At 46.8% G+C, this 23,788-nt stretch overlaps 1 long non-coding RNA gene across 2 annotated transcripts in view; it reads right to left on the bottom strand.

Moving 5' to 3' along the window:
* Positions 1 to 637: 637 nt before the first annotated feature.
* The window catches only part of LOC115097544, a 32,503-nt gene continuing 9,352 nt past the window's right edge, over positions 638 to 23,788 (bottom strand). The window contains exons 2-3 of one of the 2 annotated variants that reach the window (XR_003858301.1): positions 20,711 to 20,927; positions 638 to 1,032 (exon numbers count right to left, since the gene is read on the bottom strand). This is a non-coding gene — a long non-coding RNA (uncharacterized LOC115097544). Of the gene's footprint in view, positions 1,033 to 15,512; positions 15,938 to 20,710; positions 20,928 to 23,788 lie in introns of those variants that run through there. The other variant, XR_003858300.1, reaches the window with a different exon arrangement.

Raw genomic sequence — 23,788 nt, forward strand, 5'->3', positions numbered from 1 at the left:
CCAATGTAGGACGTTTCCAGTCATAGTTCTGTAATTTAGGATTTTGCTATCCTTTGACTTAAAGTGATATTTCACTGCAAATTACAACAGTAGTCCAGGGGGCTGTAACATGCAAATCCCCTATCTGAGTCTATGACTTATCTATTCAATGGGCATTTAAGCACCTTCCCAGTGCTTAAATGCCCATTAAGGGGTCTGGCAACCTTATGAATCTCATTCTGGGTTTCCTGGACTGGCGGCTCACATTAATAGCTGTATTGTCCTCTTTTTTTTCTCTGCTGCAGTTCACTTAAATGGTAGCATGCTCTTTAACCTCTGTCTCCCTTGAGAGTTGGCTTTCACTACATTTGAAAAATTATGATAATTCACTCTTACAAAGCAGGAGAAGCATATTAAAAATTCTCAAAATGCTTTCAGCTAGCAATTTCAATTGTCAGAAACATTGTTTGGAAATGAAAGTTACTAAAGTATCATGTATGGTTGCAGTAGAACCGTTCAATTTTTATTTCAAAAGTCCAAATCACTTTTTTTCAAAAAGTTTCAGACTTATCAAGATTTTTATTTGTCATACTTTAAATGATGATTTCTGTGATGAGATTGTAGAAAGTTTTTTTCTGACAACTCTCTCATGCACATTATTGCTGTGTAAGCAACACTACTGTGGGCCTGTTGACAATTACTCCAATATCAGCTAAACTTTTCAGCAGGTCATTTGCAGTTATCTGTGGGTTCTTTTTGATCTCCATAGTTCCATGCAACTTTCAGATCCTGTCGGAGGAAACTGGAGCCTTGTTTCATGGTCCGGAAGAAGTTATGGATCCTATCAGGGGTGTGGGGGGGAACTAGAGCCTTGTTTCGTGGTACGGATGGCATTATGGATCCTGTTGGGAGGAGAACTGGAGTCTTGTTTCATAGTTTGGATGGCCTTATAGGTCCTCGTAGGGGAAGTGGAGCCTTGTTTCACAGTCCGGAAGGAATGCTTTGTAATTTTCAGTGAAGTCATCGACTCTTCCTGCATAGGATATTTATTGGCTGGGAAAGCAGAAGCAGTTTACAGACTAGTAATTAGAGGATATGTCAGATTTATTTTTCTCTATTTAAGGATTTGTAAGAGCTAAGATCAGAAGGGTTTTTTTTATTTGGGGGGGGGGGGAAGCGGAGATGGGATGAAAGAGAAGGGAGACAATAATATACAGAGACAAGTCTAGACCATAGCACATTCCTTCCCGTCTAAACCACAATGTACCTTAATACAATCAGTTTTATTGCCTGAAACCATAGCTTTCAACTCAACAAAACACACAAAAAAATGTCCCCCTCCCCAAATCTGGCCCTAATGGGAAGAGCAGAAGTACTTTTTTTTTCTTTTACCAGCTCTCTCACTCTCAGACACCTGTTAGTGCTCAGCCTGTCAGAATTATGAGGTCTGAGGAGGCGGAATTCAATGCTGCTTTCCTGCCTAGGGCTCCTGCTTCAATCCTGAGGAGGCCATCATTCCAAGGCGATAACACAAGCCTGCCAACCACATGCTTAGATCAGGGAGCAAACAGAAGCTTGTGGCTGAAAGATAATGGGAGCAAACGCATAAACAGAGCACACTAAGCTGTAGGCACTAACACCAAGAAATCTCACGTCATGTACCTCATGCTCTGTGCCAAAGTAACTCACCATCATTCACCTCCAGAGACTTCAGTGGCATCAACTTCCTAATTTTTGTTTAGCATAGTGATGTTTGATTATAGTGGTTTATTTATGTACAAATATGCACATATGTGTGGTTTTATTTTAACTTGTACACTGCTTGTATTGTATATTAAACTAACCTAACAAGTTCATTCACCTCAAGAGACTTCAATGACATCAATCCCTTTTGGGCCTGATTTTAAAAAGCATTTACACACTTGAAATTGGGTTTTACACGTGTAAATGCACTTTACTTGCGTAAGTGGGCTTTTGAAAATTGCTACGATATATGCCATTGACTTGTCCATATGGTTTACTTGTATAAGTGCACTTTACTCCAGTAAATGCCTTTTGAAAATTGCTATAGTATGTTACATTTAAGCATGTAACTCCTTTGAAAATTACCTCCTAACCATAGATTTCAATTATTCCTTCCTCTTAAATATTCCTTCCCTAGGTCAGTCATCGCCATTGACTTCAATGACATCACACTCCTAAGTCATTCATCACCAGAGACTTCACTTGAGTCACCCTCTTAAATATGACAGAATGTCAAATTCTGTCCCCCCTGTAGGTAGTTTGCCTTTCACTTGCATGGCATCTGTGGCTTCAGCTAGTGTAAGTGTCCTCAATGTGTGACAGAGGTCTCATTAGACTTTATCCTAAAGTGATGTCAGTGTAGTGTCAGTATGTTAGGGAGGTGTATCACTCCCCATTGGGAGAGGCTGTGAGCAGAGGTAGTTCTATAATGAGATAGGGTTAGGCAGCCGTTTCTGGCAGAAACATTATAGAGGCGGCAGCAGCACTTGGCCCCAGAAGAAGCCCTGCCACAGCCACCTCACTCTGAAGAGGAACATGAGCTGCACAGTGGTGCTGGAGGCAGGGTAGGCCACAGTGGAGCCATCTGCCACAGCCTGGGAAGACCTGGAGGCCTAGCGGGGCCATACTGCCGTGGCCCAAGATAACCTCCAGGCCTGGCAGCGATGCCGAGAAGCCCGTCCTACTGCTGCCCGAGAAGATACCGATGCCTGCTGGGGCAGCGGCAGAACCCATCCCCATGTTGCCCGAGAAGACCTGGTGTCTGCTGGGGCCGCAGTGGAGTTCATCCCACCACGGCCCAAGGAAACTCAGAGGACTGGTGGGGCCGCTGAAACCCGAGAAGACTCTGAAACCCAGTGGGGCCCTGAAGAAAAGGCTGGGGAAGAGAGGAGAGACCCTGAGCATGTGTTTGTGTGTGTGAGAGATAGAGGGGACTCTGTGTAAGAGAGAGAAAGAGGGAATGTGTGTGTATATGTCTGTGAGCATGTATATGTGAGAGAGAAAGTGTATGTGTGTGAGAGAGAGAGCCTTTTCCTATGATTGAGAGTGTTTGTTTGTGTGTGTGAGAGAGCATATTCCTGTGACAGAGTCTGTGTGTGGGTGCGTATGTGTGTGTGAGTGAGAGTATGTTCCTTTCATTGAGCATGTGTGTATGTGGAAGAAAGCATGTTCCTGTGATTAAGCATATGTGTGTGAGAACATTTTCCTGTTATTGAGTGTGTGTGTGTGTGTGTGTGTGTGTGAGAGAGAGAGAGAGAAAGAAAGAAAGAAAGAAAGGAGAAAGCTTGTGAGTAACTGCCCTCCTCCTCTCCCCTTCCTAATTTATGACAATCTTGGACCATCTGGAAATCAAAAGTTCCCAAGTATAGAGAGTGGAGAAATTTGTTTATCCTTTATTAGTAGCGCTCTTCATTTTCAATTTTTATTTTATGTTTTCCTTGGAATTTTAATCTCACAACAAAAAAATCCAGGGAGAAATGGCTTTGTTATAATGAACAGGAGAAAAGTATCTGGAAAAGTAATTTTTCCACTGATTTTTTTTTGCTATTAGAATTTCCAGGAAAAATAAAATAAAAACTGAAAACAAAGTTTTAATAGTTTCAATTATTGTTGTGTCTGCTATTTTGAAATATTTTATTGCTTTTTGGTAAATTAAAAAAATTATGAGTATATTTATTGGATGTACTATTCGTCATTTGATTTGAAATATTTATTCTTTTGATTAGTATGGGTTTACTATGATTGATGATTTATATCTCTTGATTTTATTTTTTTTATGAGGAATGGTGATGTTTTTGTTTTTGCATTGTTGCACTGCACACAGAGTCTGGCTTGTTGCGATTTCCAGTTCAGTTTTTATCTCTACTTTCCTGTTTATATTTTATGGTCTTTTTTCCACATGTATAAATGAGGCGAAGTATTTTGCTAGCTTATAGTTTCTGTGTAAGGATCTATAGCAGCCTGACTTGTTCTGCTTCTTAATAGGAGGTGTATTGGTGTTTTAGGACCTGGCGTAATATTTGCAGTGTTGCCTTTTCATAGGTAGGATTGTTACTGTTTGAGTGTTGGCAGTTAGTTCTTTTTTGGTATGGGAGATGTACTGTATTTTAATAGTAATTTTGTTTATTCATGACTTTCTGAGGGTCAAATCCATATCCAATGCACTTTACAAAGGCTTAATACCATATGGGTTCCAAGTATCTTTTTGTTGTAAGTGATATTTTTACCTCAGAAGGCTGTACTTTGAATGTCCTTTTCCACATAAAATCTCCCTTTTGGGTCAGGGAAGTGGTTAGTAAGGAATTTTAAAATAAATAAACCATAATTATGCATGAGGAGGTCCGGCCAGCCAGCTTGGGGAGGGGGGGGGGGGGAGGGGGAATAGTGCAAGGCTGTAAGATTCACTTAGGATACCTAATACCTTTTGCATCAGCCCTGAGAGAGTATGCTCTCCCCCCCCCCCCCCCCCCACTCACCCATTTCCCACATCCCAGGGAGTAGAAGCTGGGGGAAAGGCGGGAAGCAGGTCGTAGGGTGCTTGAGAGGGTGGCAGGGTTGCCAGCTTCCTAGAAATATTATCACTGACACTCTCTCTGCTGCTCCTCTGAGACCCTGAACCCTGTCTCTGCCTTTCCCCAGCTTCTCAAAGAGCTGCGAGGGCCAGACCATGGCGATTTGACCTGTGCTGTGCCGCGGGGAAGCACCATCTCATCCCTCGCCTCAGGCAGCAGATTGCCATGAGCCGCCCATTACCTCTTCACAGAGTGGTGCCGGTGAGCCTATTCCTCCCTGGGGAAGGTTGGGGTGGAAGAGAGGAAGAGAAGGTGGCTGGGACCTGAGAGCAAAATTGGCTGGGCCTCACCGAGAGGTTCCTGAATGAAAACCAGAGTCTTGAGAAGCCCTGAGGAGAAAAGGATTCCTTAAGAATCTGTGAGACGTGTATATAGCGGGAGGCTTTAGGAGTAAGCCTGCCTGGGGAAATCCAGACTGTTGGCTGATCGAGGAAATCGTTCTAAGCTCACTTAAGAGAAGAGAAAGAGAAGACTAAGGAGAAGAAGAGATTTCAGCCACCCAAAAGGTACTGAGAGGGTCCAAGGCGGAAGGTTACCTGACCCTGAGCTTACCTGTTTGGGAGAGAGTGTGAGAGAAGTCTGTAGGTGGATGTCTGTGACAATGTTGGACTTTGTTGCTGTTTGCTGCATCCTGTTGGACCTTATTTTCCTGCCACCAGCAAATGTTTCCAGTAAAGGCTTTAATTTGCTCTGGGAGTGAAGAGTGCTTTGTGGTGTGCTTGAAGTGACGGGCAGAAGCACCCCAGAGTGAACAAAACCCCTAAGAGCCTTGAAAAGATTGCTCTTCCCCCCCCCGTGCAGGAACCCAGAGAGGTCATGGGGCCTTGCGTGGTCCTCCCCCTGTGCCCCAGAGTTATAGCAGATGCAATGCTGCTCACTCACTGGTGACTCGGTAGGATGATGGCATCAGTTTGTGAACGGCCCCCTCCTTCCAGCTTGGCTCAAAGTTAGATTGCAAGCTCCAAACCTAGACCGCAGATCAGTAAGAGAGCAGCATGGTCTCCATTAGTGGGTATTAAGGCAGTTCTGGAGAAGCGGGAGAGATATATTGGCTAGGAGATGGGAGGCGGTGAAGATGTGGGAGGACAGTCATGAAAAAAGTAAGAGGGTAAGCATTTCTATTTTCTAGAGGAGAAGGATGAAAATTTCAATAAGGAAAAGGCACCGTCGTTTTTGTGCCAGCAGCAATATGAGAGCAGAGCGGTCGGCATGGCCCAGCCCTTTCCCTGATGGGCTGACTCAATATTCAGTAAACCCTGCATAGGTGATTGGGCACCTCCAGAATCCAAAAGCTATTGCTCAACCAGACAATATCTCTTCCTTTACCTTGGGGTGGCTGTTGCCCGGGTAAGCAGACCCGAAGCCGCACCACACGTCTTAATGGCTGCAGTTGGGAGTTGCCGAGCAGATAAGGCTGAGGGTGGTTGGGCTGCTGCCTGTGCCTGCAACCCGCACCGGTTTTCTAGACATGAATCCAACATTGCCTTGTACACCCTGTATCTGCCTAGAGGGTTTATCGCTGGGTATCCTAGGGATGGTAAAAATTTAGTGGAAGGAGAGCCAAAGAGAGACAGAGAAGAAGAAAAAGAAAGCAGAAAGAGAATCTGACGGCCCCCCCCCCCCCCCCACCGAAACAATTAGTTAAAAAGAACAGAATGACTGTTCAGTCCCTTGCTCTGATTTTTTTCTCTCCTTTTCCTTCAGTTTAAAACTGCCCCTCTTCATCCAGCGCCTCTTTCCTCCCCACTGAATCAGGCTGCTTGGCACCAGGCCACGGTCTGTCCGACTGTTATCGCTGACGGTATCTCTCAAGTTAACAATAACTTCCAAACCTGTTCCAGTTTCTAACTGAATTACATACATACATACATACAATTCCACCAAAAATCACAGCAGGCCAAAACTAATTCTCATTAAAGCAAGATTCTGCTTCCAGTCCATGAGCTGGTGGCTCGGGTCCAGAAACCGAAGGAGAGACGTGCATACGCGCGTGTGACTAAGTCTGGGGACTGGGCAGAACGAGCTGCGTCTGCCCTCGGAGGGAAAGGGGGAGGCAGGGTCTGCGTGTTTATGTCTGCGTGTGCACGTGTAACGTGCGTGTCTCTGCACAATATAACTGCTGCGAGGGTCACTTGATGGCTGCAGGAAGACGTGCCAGCAAAATGCGCTCTAGGGCTTGTGGTTACATGTGCTCGATCCATGGCTGGGATGGGTGCCAGAGTTTACTGCTAATGAGCATTGAATAAACATTACTTTTTTTTTTTTTTACAATCATTCTTTATTGTGAAGCCAGCAAGTATCAATACTAAAATCCGACGTTGCATCATATCTCACAAAAATAGAAAGGAAAACCAGAGCCGGACTGTTTTGGGCACAAGCCACGGCGAACGTCATCCTTGTGGTCTTGACGATCAAAAACTTCCGCAGAATGCTTCAATGCACAGAAATTACAATTTGATGCGGGAAGTACTTGCGGACCCACAGAGATTATTGCTTAACCGTTAGCTGTATACATCTTGTCTTTAGATGCATTTCACAACCACGTGTGCCAAAACCCTAAAGACAGACACTTCTTTCAACAATAAGAAAAACGCTCTTCCCATTCCTCGTACGTCAAACCATTACCTTTGCAAAAGAAATCTACATACATAGCTTTAACCAACAATATCCATTCTCATTCCAGTTAGCGTTTATAAATGCTTTATAAATTGCATTTTTACCAGACTTTTCTCCACTTACTCAAGAGCTTGCCTCTCTGTGCTCCTTCGGTTGGCTTAGTGGTGGTTTCCCTTAAATCAATTAATTCTTTCGTTCTTAAGAGCCACAGGTCGGAGGCTGGACCCCGTTCTCCTATCCAGGTGAATGTTATATTGGACCTCAGCGTCAAGCCCTGGGCCCTAGCGTGTGCTTCCATGTGCCTTTTATCCTCTTGCCTCCTCTTCGTCAGAGATCACCAGCCAATTAAATGCCTCAGCCGGTTGGCTCCGGGTCACCAGGGACAGGTTGATTTAGTCCCGGTTTTGCTCAGGGCATTTCTGGGCCTGTAGTTTTGATTTCCCTAGGAAAAGCAGAAACTGGGGAACAGCGTAATTGATTAATTAAGTTTCCCTCAGAACCCCAAGATGTACCCCATCCAGCTCCTTTGCCTTACCTACTTTAAGTTTAGTGTAGCTCCTCACGAGCACACTTTTCTGAAAATTGATCCAGCGAGCCACAGAAAAGTCACCACTGCCTGATGCATAGATCCAGGCTGGCTCTTGGTTGTGCTCTCAACACCTCACAGCAACAGGAGACACCAGCAGTGGAGGCTAAGCGCGCAGGAACTCCTGTCTGAGAACAGGTCTAATCATGCATGCCTTCTCTTCCCAGCTGCAGCCTCGTCTCTGGAGTCTGGTAATTAATGGGCAGCACGCGAGGGTACAGAGAGAGCTGGGCCCCAGTTTGTGCAGCACATACATTTATCTCAGGACCTCATCGTCTTCCCCTTCCTGAGCCCTTTCTCCTTTGACTCCTTCCAGCCTCTGTCTCATTCCCAGGCAGAGTGAGCCAGAGAGAGCGTACACTGAGCCCTGGATCTGACTCACTCCTGAGTGCTGGAAGCAGCAGTGAAGGAGGCTCTGGCAGTCACAAGCAGCAAGCAAGCGTAACTCCCCCACACCGGAGTGCCTATCCTGCACGGGTGGGGCCTTAGGGCTTATATGTATTGACTCTTCGGGGCTGGGACCTTGCCAGGCCGGCCTGAACCACAGCCTCTTACCTCCGGGGCCTGGATTCTTGGTCAAGTGGAGAAGGAAGATTACTTCCCAGGCCCCCAAGTACTGAGGGCGACTCTTCTTGTCTTGATTCTCGTCCCTGGGAGAGGGGTATCTGCATGTCCCGATGTCTGCCGAGTGTGCCAAATGACGCCACTGGGTTAATGCCCAAAATAAAGTCTTTCCTGTTGAAATCACTGATGAAATATGGCGCAATTAACTTAATCCACAGCGCCCTGGAGCCTTTTATTGTTACAATCACTTTCCTCGATCTGTGCAGGAACCTCCGGCACCAAATCCAGGGAAACTTCTACCCCCGAGTCTCTCTCTCTCTCCACAGGGTAGCGGAAACACTGGATGGGCAGCCCCGTGACCTTAAGAGTTGGTTTTCTGGGTCTCTTTAGTTATGACGCCATCATTTGTTCTGATGGGGAGGGATCCCTTCCAAGCGAACAGCGATCTTGCCTCAAACAGGAAGGAAGGAAAGGGCAGCCAAATACTCCCTCCCGGATCTTAAAATCAAAGGCTTTCCCTTCAGCTGACGTTAAGAGTGGAGTCCCTCCTCGCTGCAGGTCACTGACACCTCCTTTCCCCCCGTCTCTTTGTTTTAAAATTTGGAAGAGAGACTGGTGAGGCTCTCAGTGTTTCCCTATGAGTTCTCCCCATGTCCTCAATGCCTTCTCATTGGAGGTTGGGTGCGCCACACCACATTTTTCTTAATGTAGGTATGCATTGGGCTTGGAAAGGTTGGGGGAAACACTGGCATAGGAGTTGAGGCAGGAATCCAGTCTGCCCAGTTATTCCTGCCCACAGCTGCTACCCATGAAAATCTGGACGGAGGATGTCACTCCTTATCCAATTCACTTTCTGCTTTACTCTTTGGATCTTTACCATCCTGGGGAGATAAGCATGGGAGATTCCTCTGGCTCATGCCCGCACATCATGTCCCGACTCCAAGCTTTGTAATCATCTAAACTGCTATCAAAACCAGCGGCATTGCTACCTGGACATCCAGCCTCCTAAGCCCCCAGGGACCTATTGGACATTACTCAGCTATCACCATTCTACTGGCACCAACTTGGTCAGTTTCTGGGGAGTTGTGGCCTGCTAGAACCAACTGAAGGGTTACGCCAATAGCCTATAGTATTGCGAGATCATTCTTTCTGTCTCCGTCTTTTGTTTCATCCTGAACGCCTCTCCCCTTGCCTTTAACTCCTGCAAGAGTGAAGGATTGGTTGCAACATCCCAATCCTATTTCTAACATTGTCATAGAACGTAATGGCAGATAAGGACTACTAGGTCCACCCTGGTCTATGCAATTTCACTATTAGGGACCTTACTCTGACCCTAATGCCAAATACCCCAGCCGATCTCTTGTGATCTCTCCTTAATTTACCCCTCTGGAGTTTCATACTATGACCTCTTGCTCGATTGTACCCGGTAAAGCCTTCAACTTCGCTCAAATTTAAAAAAGCCTAACTGGAAAAAAAAGAGAGAAAAAAAAAGCGTGAGGATAATTTTTCCATGCAGTAAGCAGATTGTTTGTTTCTACTGATGTCAGCTTTGTTAGGTCCAGCTTTCCTCCAGACGCTCACCCTCGACCCAAAATACAGTTACATCATTCGAGAGACTGGAGAGCCTTGGATTGAGCTGGTTAGCCAAAACATTTATCTTAATGGCAGAGAGGATGCTGGCAGTGAAATCTACCCTTGGCCTGAGCGGAGCATGCCAGCACCCCCCAAATTCACCTCAGCTCCCTACTGAATCCAGCTCTGGATTCCCAGAGCCAACAGCGGGACTGGTGGAAGGGGAGAGGAGGCAGTAAAACATCCATTGCTTGCATCTACATAAAGCCAAGTTTTATTCTGCAGCGGTGTGGACTCTTCTCTTTCCTAGGCTCCGGATCTGACCTCACACTGAAAGCACTCTCGAGAGATCTGATGTGTGTTAGGCTTCCATCTCAAATTCCGATGCACCATCCTTATTAAACTGCTCACACCTCCTGCTTCTGCGGGGGTGAGTGTGATCTCCGTCATCCACTGAAAGGGTTCTAGACCAAAAAAAAAAACAAACGAAAAACGTGTTTTAATAGGGGAGGCCAAGGCATGTGGTTACAGGCACCCCACCCTGCATGCCAGTGAAGGCAGATGAATCAGGAAAGCAGAAGACGCTGCCCGCTAAAAGCAGTAACTGGTTTCTGTCTCTGCCCTAGCTTTCAGTTAAACCGGGTCTCAATGCACGTCACAATTGTAATCTTGCGCCAAGATGTTCTCGGCCTCCCCAGGTAAGGCACGTTCTGACTGCCAGCCTTGATGCCAGTTCTGCATGGCAAGGAAGATGGGGAAGGAAACAGCATTGCTATTTCTATGATTCCCTTAACAGCCGGGCACCGAGGGACAGGGGAAGGAAAGAAGGGACCGGCGCACGGCTGAATGCTGCTGACTTGGAAAAAGTAAAGCTCGCCCTCAGGAAGCAGGCGCCAGGCTTTTGTGGGCATGGAAAACTTGCACATGAGGGAGGCTGAGCACAGACAGACAGCCCAGGCTTTCTTCTACTCTTGTTTGGCAGCGAAACAAAGGAGACGAGACTTCCCCTGCTTTCACTGTTTCTAAAGGGTGAGGGTTTATCCTTCATTGTACATTAGCTGTGAGCCAGACATTTGACAAAGATTAGCCTGTCATAAAAGATTTCCTCACTGTCTGTTAGATAACAAATACTTAGAAAGAGAATAAGAGCAGAGAAACAAAGTAACAATATCTCTTGCCACAGGTGGAATCATCCATCTCACTCAATCCTCCGACCATCGCTCTCAGTCACAGCGATGGAGTCTCACTCAATCCTCCCACCATCGCTCTCAGTCACAGCGATGGAGTCTCACTCAGTCCTCCCACCATCGCTCTCAGTCACAGCGATGGAGTCTCACTCAATCCTCCCACCATCGCTCTCAGTCACAGCGATGGAGTCCTCACTCAATCCTCCCACCATCGCTCTCAGTCACAGCGATGGAGTCTCACTCAATCCTCCCACCATCGCTCTCAGTCACAGGGATGGAGTCCTCACTCAATCCTCCCACCATCGCTCTCAGTCACAGCGATGGAGTCTCACTCAATCCTCCCACCATCGCTCTCAGTCACCGCGATGGAGTCTCACTCAATCCTCCCACCATCGCTCTCAGTCACAGCGATGGAGTCTCACTCAATCCTCCCACCATCGCTCTCAGTCACCGCGATGAAGTCTCACTCAATCCTCCCATCATCGCTCTCAGTCACAGCGATGGAGTCTCACTCAATCCTCCCACCATCGCTCTCAGTCACAGCGATGGAGTCTCACTCAGTCCTCCCACCATCGCTCTCAGTCACAGCGATGGAGTCCTCACTCAATCCTCCCACCATCGCTCTCAGTCACAGCGATGGAGTCCTCACTCAATCCTCCCACCATCGCTCTCAGTCACAGCGATGGAGTCTCACTCAATCCTCCCACCATCGCTCTCAGTCACCGCGATGGAGTCTCACTCAATCCTCCCCACCATCGCTCTCAGTCACCGCGATGGAGTCTCACTCAATCCTCCCACCATCGCTCTCAGTCACCGCGATGAAGTCTCACTCAATCCTCCCACCATCGCTCTCAGTCACTGCGATGGAGTCTCACTCAGTCCTCCCACCATCGCTCTCAGTCACCGCGATGGAGTCTCACTCAATCCTCCCACCATCGCTCTCAGTCACTGCGATGAAGTCTCACTCAATTCTCCCACCATCGCTCTCAGTCACAGCGATGGAGTCTCACTCAATCCTCCCACCATCGCTCTCAGTCACAGCGATGGAGTCTCACTCAATCCTCCCACCATCGCTCTCAGTCACCGCGATGGAGTCTCACTCAATCCTCCCACCATCTCTCTCAGTCACCGCGATGGAGTCTCACTCAATCCTCCCACCATCGCTCTCAGTCACAGCGATGGAGTCTCACTCAATCCTCCCACCATCGCTCTCAGTCACAGCGATGGAGTCTCACTCAATCCTCCCACCATCGCTCTCAGTCACCGCGATGGAGTCTCACTCAATCCTCCCACCATCGCTCTCAGTCACAGCGATGGAGTCTCACTCAATCCTCCCACCATCGCTCTCAGTCACAGCGATGGAGTCTCACTCAATCCTCCCACCATCGCTCTCAGTCACAGCGATGGAGTCTCACTCAATCCTCCCACCATCGCTCTCAGTCACTGCGATGGAGTCTCACTCAGTCCTCCCACCATCGCTCTCAGTCACAGCGATGGAGTCTCACTCAATCCTCCCACCATCGCTCTCAGTCACAGCGATGGAGTCTCACTCAGTCCTCCCACCATCGCTCTCAGTCACAGCGATGGAGTCTCACTCAATCCTCCCACCATCGCTCTCAGTCACAGCGATGGAGTCTCACTCAATCCTCCCACCATCGCTCTCAGTCTCTGTGATGAAGTCTCACTCAATCCTCCCACCATCGCTCTTAGTCTCTGTGATGAAGTCTCACTCAATCCTCCCACCATCGCTCTCAGTCTCTGTGATGGAGTCTCACTCAATCCTCCCACCATTGCTCTCAGTCTCTGATGGAGTCTCACTCAATCCTGCCATCAGTGACCTCAGTCACTGCACCAAGATGGAGTCTCACTCAATCCTCCCACCATTGCCCTCAGTCACCACAATGGAATCTCACTCAACCCTGCCATCACCGAAGTCAGTCATTGAGACAGAATCTTCCTCAAAGAAGCATCTGTTGCTGCTGATCATGATATTTGTTTAAATTTATATTCTCCCTTACTGCACTTCAAAGTGGATTTCCAGACTGAAACCAAAGGTGACAGAGAAAGGAAGGCAGCAAAGGAATCTGGGAAACTCTTCCAACAGGTGCAAACATCTGGATACGGCTCCCATGCGACAGACCTGGTCCTCTATCCACCCTTTCTTTCCTCCCCTCCCCTCCCCGTCCGCCAGTTCCCTCCACCCTTTCTTTCCTCCCCTCCCCTCCCCGTCCGCCAGTTCCCTCCCGGGGGTTGGAGGAGGGGGGAAACTAACCTCAGGCCCTATTAAATTTCAGCAAACAATGCACTTTCATCCCAAACAACTGAATCCCTTGAAAGAATTTGCAGACCTTCATCTAACAAAGACCCAGATCCCAATTACCCAACCGTAAGAAAACAATCTTTAAATCCCACTCTGGGGAGCCTCCAAGCTGCGTTCCAAAGCCGGCATTAGTTAAGGTATTTTAAACAGAAGTGTGTAGGTTGGCTTTAAAAGTGCATTTGTTGTGTTCAAGAATCAGGTTTCTGTAATGTATGCTGGCTTGCTTTCTAGCTGAAGAGGCAGTTTCAAGCCCTGCAACTCCCTGCCCTCCAGCTACTTTAAAGCATTTAAAATAATTAGCTTCTTTTAATTTCTAAAGCCCTTCTTATTAAACTCTTTCAAAGCTAGTTATGTGGCGAGAGAGAGAGCGAGAGATGGGTGACTGGATGATGGGAGAGTGATTGATAGCACGCAAGGCACAGGTAAAGATGGTCATTGCCTAATGTTTATCAGGAAATTTGCACACTTAGGGTCAGATTTAAGGATCAGAAAAGTTTAGGGCAAATATCTGTAAGGGAACTTGGGAGCACAGTTTATTCTCTGCAACTTCTGGAAGGGCAATCCTTCCACAGAGAAATCTCGGTTGAACAAACACTTGCGTTAAAAGCTCCGTGTGGCCTCTGCTGGCTCCTTTTCCATATGGTTTGGAGGGTAAAAGTTCTGCAGTGCTCATTGCATCTCTGGGGGGGGGGGGGGGGTGTTCCTGTAGAATTCTCCCCCCATCCAGAAGGTCCCAGCATGGAAAAGGTTTGGGGCAAAAAATACAGTGGCTTCAAAACTTTGCGAACAAACTGACTCACTGGCTTTCTGCACTTTTTCTTTGTCCTAAAATGTTGCCTGTTTGTTAAATTTGTCTCATCTGTAGGATATGCAAAACTAATTCCTACAGAAGAGTGGGGAGACACACATGCTCTCTCTCTCTCTTACACAAATGCTGTCACTCACACCTGGCTTCTCCCCGCTTCTTCAGCTGCTGGCGGGATGGGCTCTCCCGGCCAGCCTGGGGCCTCCTCTTTCGGCCATTGGCAGGACAGGGCTCTACTGACGGCCACGCCCACTCGCAGCCACCACCCCGTGCAAGTGCACGGCTTGCACACTCGGTTGCCCCAGCCCTGGGAGATGATCGAAACAATCAAATACCTCAAAAGGTACACAAAGAAGCATTTCCCAAGGGGAAGGGCATGCCAGAGCAAGGGGGTCATGGTACGAGGCTCCGGCAGGGCAGACTGAGGAGTAACATTTAGAAAATATGTTTTCCTGGAAAGGGAGGATGGATGAAATGGTCTCCCAGGGGAGGTGGTGGAGACAAAACAGAGTAACAGAAGAAAGGCTGGGACAGACACAGAGAATTCTTAGCTGCAGGGAACTCAGAGGGAAGCCAAAGATGAAGTTGGGTCTGTGGTATTACAATGGGAAGAGAAAAAAAGAGCAAACACACGAAGGACCTGGTTGATCTTATCGCTCATCAAATTCTATGTTTATGTAGAAATAAATATACATATATATATATATACATATTTGCAATTCTGTAGCAGTAAGCGAAGGTCTGGGTAACAGAAAGGTAGCTGCATGCCCAAGAAAACTCGGTGCAGAACGAAAGCTGCTCTCTCAGACTTAGCAACCTGTGTGTGGCCCATCTGGCTCTGATGAGTCCGGGACCAAGGGTGGTCTTGGCAGGAGCAGAACGTCCATAAAACTCTTCCAAAATAACTCCAGCAGTTTACTTTTGTGCCATAATGTTGGCAGTTACTGTTCACGCGCATCATAGAACGCCACTGAGGTTTGGGAAAACAAGCACCCAAAAATCTTCTTGACTGAATTTGAGGTTTTTGTCACATGTTCTGAACATCTGAAAAGTCAGGCTGAGGGAGAAACATTGTTTGCCTTTGTTTTAGGCAGGGGGGAAAGAGCCCTTTGTTTTACCATCATTCCAGGGGAATCTGTTCTGTTGAAAACACAATTGGAAATAGATTTGCGCTGTTTTGGAAAAGTGTGTGTGGGGGGGGGGGGGGATGATTTGGGTTTTTTTTTTTTATGAATGGCTAAGGAGCTGACCAAGTTCCAGAACTTTTCCACATTTTGAAAGTAATTTTCAAAAAGCCTAATAACGAAGACGACAGAAACGTGCCCGAGTCCTCTTTGAAAAATATCCCACCAAATTCAGCAGCTAAAACATCCGCACTAGCTTTCTGGGAACATTTTTCACCACATATTTTATAAAATTCAAAAGTGTGCACATAAGTCCCAACCTGTCGCCAGCGCTGCCTTTAGGGGCACCTCTTTCAGTCTGGGTAAGCGTATGCTTGAACAGAACAGATATTTATAAAGGAAGAGAAATGCATAGCACATGGGCAAAAGGTAACGTCTGAAATGGTTGGCTGGGCTGAACTAGGATGTTTCCCATTGCTAATCACCAAACACACACACACAACAAAAAGAGGCAAATTCTGCTGTCATCTCAGTACCAGGGACTCCGACTTCCTTCGCTACGAGACACTTTGGGAAGTAACACAAAACCCTGCAAATAGACAATCAGAAGCTATATTTATTTATTTATAACTTTTTATATACCGAGGTTCAATTAACAAGATTAATTATCACTTCGGTTTACATTACAACCAGCAAAAAATAACAGAGACAAAGTCTTGTTTTACAATGAACAGGGTAGAAGTAACCTGGATAAACATAAAATGGGTGAAGCAAGTATAGAGAATTGGGTCTGTATAACTTGGGCGAAAAGCAGGGACATTAAAATAGGGGAGGACTATGAAGGTCTCAAGTTGGATAGAGTACTCATGAACCACCTATATATGCTATATGCTGTAATCATTTCAAGGGTTACACTGAAACAACTCTGCGCAGCCACATACACCTGCATTCGTGTGGTGCATGTGTGTGGTTCTATCAGACGGCAGGGTGAGGCGGTGGCCTCAGACAGCAGAAGCTTGGAGAGGCAAAAAGTGCTCCTCCGAAACACCCCTGCCTGCAAAGACAAGAGCAGTGTCCGACGATGACATCCCACAGAAGGGGGGAGGGGGGCTTAACCCCCACAGGCAGGAAATAAAGAATTGCGGCGGCACAATTCTTGTGATGTCCCCTCGGCGTTCCCGCCCCCTCCTGTGGGCAGATGGAAAGAAAGGTTGTGGCAGGAGTCATTTTTTTGGTGGCCTGGCTGCAGGGTTCCTATATGGCACATTTTCGGGGAGAATGAGTGAGTGAGCAGGAGAAGGGAGTGAAGTTGGGAGGGAGAGAGAGAGAGTGAGGATTGGGGAATTCAGGAGTGAAGAGAGGGGAGGGAGGAGGTGTAAGTGAGGAGAGAGAGGGAGAAGGAAGGAGGTATAGAGGAATGGAGGGGAAGGGAGGACAAAGAAGGGTAGATGGAGGTGACGGGAGGCAGTGTGGGAGAGGGGAGGGAGGAGCTGTAGAGGATATGGCAGGAAAGGGAGGAGATATGGGAGAGGGAGGAAGGGGGAGAGGTGTGAAGAAGAGGAAGGGAGGATGTGTGAGGGAGGGAAAGGGAGAGGGAAGGGAAGGGGTAGTGGGAGGAGAAGGGAGGAGTTATGGCAAGGGGCGGGAAGGAGGAGGTGGTAGGAGGGGGAAGGAAGAGGTGAGAGGGAGGGGAAGAGCAGAGGTGGGGAGACAGAAGGAAAGGGAGGAAATGTGGGGGAGGAAAGGGAGAGAGGGGGAAGGGAGAAGGAGTGAGGGAAGCAAGGAAAGAGAAAGCACGGGAGGAGGGGGACGGGAAGGAGGTGGGCGAGAGGCAAGGACAGAGAAGGGGGTTAAGTGAGAATGGGGTGAGAGGTGGAGGCTGCTGTAGCTTCTGCAAGTGTTTGTGTGTGTGTGAGAGAGAGAGAGAGAAAAAACACATGTGTGTTATGTGTATATGAGGGAGTGAGGACAAAATTGTGTGTGCAGCTCCTCTCCTTCCACTAATCCATGTCTCAGGATTACTGGAAATCCAAAATTCCAAATTATGGAGAGCGATTAATTTCTTTTATCCTTATTAGTTTAATTATTGCATGTTATGTTATGTGTCCTCTTTTTAATTATTTTAGTGAGTTTTGGGAATTTTTTACATTTTTTCTGAGTTTAATTATTGAATGTTCTATTTGGCAGCTGATTTGATATATTCTTTTTTGGATGTTTTTTTTTACTATTATTGTTGATTGTATTGTTTGTTTTATGAGGATGGTGATTTTCTGTTTTCTTCCATTGTTGCACTACATATAGAGTCTGGCTTGTCACAGTTTCCAGTTCAGCATATTTCTATTGTACTGTATGGCCTCTTTTTACTATATTTGGTGAGGGTCTGTCTGTATTCTGCATGTGTGACCAAGATGAGGTATTCTGCTAGTGTGTGGTTTCTTTGTAGGAGTCTATAGCAGCCTGGCTTGTTCTGTTTTCCTAATAGGAGGTGTATTGGTGGGCCTGGTGTACTATTTGCAGTGTTGCTTTTTTATAGCTAGGGTTGTTACTGTTTGAGTGCTGGCAGTTAGTGGTGTTTTGGTATGGGAGGTTTACTATATTGTAATTTGCAATTCAGTTTACTTATGGCTTTCTGAGGGCCAAGCTCGCACCTGATGCAGTTCACAATAGACCTAATACCGCAATGGGATCCAAGTGTCTTTTTTTTTTTTTTTGCAGGGTTTTTTGGTTGGCACCACAACAGTGCATGTAAATATAATGTATATATTAAAAATGATGGTTTTCCCTTTATACTTTTCATGTAAAATCTGTTATTATAAATGCATAATTTTGAATTGTGTATGGGGAAGGCTGGGGGAGGGAGGGGGGCTGGGCACAAGGCTGTAAGGCTCGCCGGGGTGCCTAATAACCTTGCTTCGGCCCCGAGAGTCACTGGTAGAGGAATCCCTTCCCCAGGGGCGTATGCTGGGGAAGGCTGGGAGGCAGGTGGTTCCTGAAACATCTTGAGCACTTTATCCTCCACTCCTTGAGAATCCTGACCCCCTTTCTAACATTTCAAAGAGCCAAAAGGGCTAATTGCCAAGGGGGTCCTTCCCTCTTTTTTTTTTTTTTTTGCTTTCTTGCTGATTTGACCTGTGCCGAGTCTGGTGGAGTGGGGGCAGGGTGAGGCACTAGCTCTTCCTTGCCTCAGGCAGCAAACTGTCCTGAACCGCCCAGAGATCTAGGCTAGTATTTTATAACCCAGGTGTAATTATAAAATATGCATATGCCCACCCCTAATATATGCCACCTACTTATGCTTACATGCAAACACATGCAATGCATCGAAAGCAAGTATTTCAGTGCATTAAATGCATGTACTTTCCCTACCCATTTTTAAAATACACACGCATATTTTAACACATAAAATAAATAGGACTTGCTCACGTAAAAAGCTGCTCTTCGCGCAGAAGTCGGTCTATTTTAAACACTGCACTTGTATATTTCCAGGTTTCTGATTCCTCTACCAGTTGGCCCAGTCGTCAGGTTTATCGAGAACCTTCGGTTCTTCAGCCTTAACTCCCCCAGTTCACCCAGGACTCCCAAACCTGTCAAGAGTACACAATAAGCAAGTCTGATATCAGTTATGCATGCTAATTAGCAGGTGCAAACACATCCACGAGTGGGCTGGCAAATTTACACGAATACGTCTCTTCTAAAACGCAACTTATGCATGCAAATCGCTATCCCTTGCTTTGGAACAAACCTTAGAACACCCCTCTTTTTCATGTATATGTGTCCATGCAAAACCTAATGTACGTGCGCACTTTGGATGTTTTATAACAGCGATTTCATGAGTATACGCTACTTACACGCAATACATGTGTATTTTTACATGCATCTCTCTTTGAAAATGTACCCCTTAGATTGTAAGCTCTTTGGGATCAGGGAAAACAGCTACTTTAGCTCAATTTAACTCGCCTTGATCTACCAATGAAAAGGTGTAATATATATATATTATATATCAAACCTGCAATACCAAATCAGCATTTTCTTTTATGGTGATTGCAATTGGTGTTTGGCGCCCACCAGATATGCCCACCTTAGGCAACTGCCTAGTTGGGCTTAATGGATAGGCCAGCCCGGTTTCTGTGCCAAAGCATAAGTTCTACTCCAGAATTCCCACTGATAACTCTCCTCTGTTGTGTGGATCGGAGTCCTCTTTGCTTTGCCGTTGTTGAGGGCTAGACACCTGAAGAAGCATCCGATCCACCTGACTGCCTCTAAAAGGCACAGCTGAGGTAAGAGACTCATCCAAGGTCACGCTGAGAGAAAGTTCTGAACGGGAGGTAGAGTGAGGCACAGTAGCTGGCATGTGCCCTGTGTGTCAGGCTTCCCTGCCCCAGGGGTTCCCTGGGGACTGCAGGAATCTCTCTCAGGGCCATGAAGGAGAACGGCTGAGACAAGCAGAACACTCTACCCTAACCTGAGCACGACTCACTCAGAGGCACCGAGCGATCCCTGCAAAGGCAGACGAGTAACAGAGAGAAGGGAGCCGTCGGGTATCTGAGCCATGCCGCACAGTCCAGTGCTGAAGCGAGCTTTTCTCTGAGGGGGGGGGGGGTGTTATTATTTTTGCAAACCTTGGAAAACCGAGCCTGCTGGAAGCAGCACAAGCCTTTTTTTTTTCTCTCTCTGAGACGAAAGACATGCTTTCTTCATTCATCCTGACGCCTGCCCTGGATTCAAGCCCTGACCACCACTATTCCTGGGATAATCATCATCACTGCTTAAAACCCTTATGGAGAAAACACATGTTCAGCGAGACCCTGCAACAGCAGTGCCACAGAGTCAGGCTCTGGGTGCAGCCCACGCCCAGAGTCCAGTGTTGTTTTATTCTCCCCACCGAGGAATGCTGGGAGGCAGGGAGGTGCAAGGAACGAAGAAGGCTTTACCGGGAAAAACGTCTCCGTTACTTCAGGGTTTCTTTCACAGCGCTATTTTTATTGAGAATGTTTTCTACACACCCCCCGACGCTTTTTATCAATACAGCAAAGGCCGGAATCCACTGGGGAGGCAGCTGAAAAATGGAGAGGGGACAAACCTTTCGGGATGGCATGGAATTAGGGTGGCAACGTCAATGCCAACTAAATTAAAAACCTTCTGGCATTATAGAGGAATCATGTGCCCCAGAGGGGGCCCGGGCAAATTACTAAAAAATATCTGTGACCAAGTTCCGAATGACTCCAGGTCTCAGGCTATATTTATAAGTGGCATGTACTTAACCTCTAGCACATAATCGTTTCTATTACTTCTTATGGGTAGCTAGTTTTGCAATACAGGCTTCTAAAAAGGGTTACTCTATCTTTGTGCTATATGTGATTACCTGGAAGGGGTACATAAGGCTGAGTCCGAGGAGCAGAAGGGTTGGGTTGTTCTCCGTGTGCCAGTCTTACGTCTGAGTTCTGTAGAGCCGTAGCCTTGGAGTGGAGTCTTCTGTGGTGCTCTACGGGCCTTCTGATTTTCCAGCCTAGAAGTGGCCTTCCTTGCTCTGTCATGGAAGGTCCTAGGCACTATTGTGTGTAGTTTTTCCCTGTGGAGCCCTAGAAGAAGACATGGACACAAATTTCAACCAGAATTCCTTTTCCTTTGTGGGATAATCCTCAACTAGATGGTTGTGTGAGCAATGTTTGGATTATTTTGAGTTACAGATTAAAGGTCTATTTTATTGTTTTGAACTAGAGGTTGGTGCTTATCTTGCTGCTAATGGGTAGTGCATGTTATTATCCTGGCTGTTTCTGCTGTTATCTCTGCCCCTGGGACTTATTTTCTGTTGTGCTTTAGTGCTGATTACCCTGATAACAGAGGCAGCCAGAAAATCACTCATAAGAACATAAGAACATAAGAAAATGCCATACTGGGTCAGACAAGGGTCCATCAAGCCCAGCATCCTGCTTCCAACAGTGGCCAATCCAGGCCATAAGAACCTGGCAATTACCCAAAAACTAAGTCTATCCCATGTTACCGTTGCTAGTAATAGCAGTGGCTATTTTCTAAGTCAGCTTAATTAATAGCAGGTAATGGACTTCTCCTCCAAGAACTTATCCAATCCTTTTTTAAACACAGCTATACTAACTGCACTAACCACATCCTCTGGCAACAAATTCCAGAGTTTAATTGTGCGTTGAGTAAAAAAGAACTTTCTCCGATTAGTTTTAAATGTGCCACATGCTAACTTCATGGAGTGCCCCCTAGTCTTTCTACTATCCGAAAGAGTAAATAACCAATTCACATCTACCCATCTAGACCTCTCATGATTTTAAACATCTCTATCATATCCCCCCTCAGCTGTCTCTTCTCCAAGCTGAAAAGTCCTAACCTCTTTAGTCTTTCCTCATAGGGGAGCTGTTTCATTCCCCTTATCATTTTGGTAGCCCTTCTCTGTACCTTCTCCATTGCAATTATATCTTTTTTGAGATGCGGCGACCAGAATTGTACACAGTATTCAAGGTGCGGTCTCACCATGGAGCGATACAGAGGCATTATGACATTTTCCATTTTATTCACCATTCCCTTTCTAATAATTCCCAACATTCTGTTTGCTTTTTGACTGCCGCAGCACACTGAACCAACGATTTCAATGTGTTATCCACTATGACACCTAGATCTCTTTCTTGGGTTGTAGCACCTAATATGGAACCCAACATTGTGTAATTATAGCATGGGTTATTTTTCCCTATATGCATCACCTTGCACTTATCCACATTAAATTTCATCTGCCATTTGGATGCCCAATTTTCCAGTCTCACAAGGTCTTCCTGTAATTTATCACAATCTGCTTGTGATTTAACTACTCTGAACAATTTTGTGTCATCTGCAAATTTGATTAGCTCACTCGTCGTATTTCTTTCCAGATCATTTATAAATATATTGAAAAGTAAGGGTCCCAATACAGATCCCTGAGGCACTCCACTGTCCACTCCTTTCCACTGAGAAAATTGTCCATTTAATCCTACTCTCTGTTTCCTGTCTTTTAGCCAGTTTGCAATCCACGAAAGGACATCGCCACCTATCCCATGACTTTTTACTTTTCCTAGAAGCCTCTCATGAGGAACTTTGTCAAACGCCTTCTGAAAATCCAAGTATACTACATCTACCGGTTCACCTTTATCCACATGTTTATTAATTCCTTCAAAAAAGTGAAGCAGATTTGTGAGGCAAGACTTGCCTTGGGTAAAGCCATGCTGACTTTGTTCCATTAAACCATGTCTTTCTATATGTTCTGTGATTTTGATGTTTAGAACACGTTCCACTATTTTTCCTGGCACTCACCCTTCTTTCACCACCCTTTCACAATATATTCAATAAAGACATAGCACTCTGGTATGGGAAACATCAGGCCGCAGCTTTATTAACCAACATAACTAGCCCGAGGCCTTATACAATATAAAAACTCCAGTTATCCGCCACCAGCTAGCAAGATAACCAACCATAGGCCACCCGGCCTGGTCCTGGTTAGGCAGCACCCGCTGCCGAAACTCCAGCCCCCGCCACCGGCCAGCAAGGAGCTAAGCCCAGAGGAGCCAGTTGCCCAACGGGTATCGCTCCAGCCAGTAGATGCCCTAAACTGGCTACCCGTCGAGCCACCACCTGGCACTAAAGAGGCTCGGGCAAACCGCCAAAGAGGCGGGAAGGCGAGCCTATCCTGCGCCTCCCCAAACACGCGGCCCTAGATTCCCTGCTAAACACGCATTCCAAGGCCTCTTGGATCGCATTAATGAATAGGCCCCTGCCGATAAAAGATAAGTGAATCCCATCCGGCCTAAAGAGGTCATCCTGCACATCCCAGGACCACTCGTGTTTTATGTGCACCCCCCCCCCCCCCCCCACTCCACGACTCTCAACCAGGAACCAATCTGATGATTGGCTTTCGCCCTGCAGCGCCCCCAGATGCGCTGCTCCATTTTGGCAGGCCTTGGAATATAACCGCATCATGCATCCAGACCATTAACATGGAAAGGTCCTTCCTCGCCATGTTAATAAACTGTCGGCCCGATAGCTTACACCAATCGTTGCCCTCCAAATGCACCACCAGCACGTCCGGAAGAGACTGAGCACCCAATGAATGCCGCACAAGAGGTAGGAGCTCAGATCAGCGCATCCCCCATCGTCCCAGCCAATGGACGGCCACGTCCTCTGCAGCCAAACCCAAGTGACGGCTATAAGGCCAATGACATGCATGTTTGTGCACCCAGACCACAAAGGAGTGCCCGATGACCCAAGCCTGCCGACCATGGGGCACAAAATCTAGAAGAAAACCAAAAACAGTTAGCACAAGGTCCCCAAGTCCCCCACCCCTGACCTAATGTACAGTCGGAAGGCATCGGATCTCCGCCTCCCGATCCTCTGTATTACCTCGTCCCCCAAGCCAGACCCAGCAGCAGAGGTGGCCGCCCCTATGCGG

The sequence above is a fragment of the Rhinatrema bivittatum genome, chromosome 8 (genome assembly GCF_901001135.1).
Source record: "Rhinatrema bivittatum chromosome 8, aRhiBiv1.1, whole genome shotgun sequence".
NCBI lineage: Eukaryota > Metazoa > Chordata > Amphibia > Gymnophiona > Rhinatrematidae > Rhinatrema > Rhinatrema bivittatum.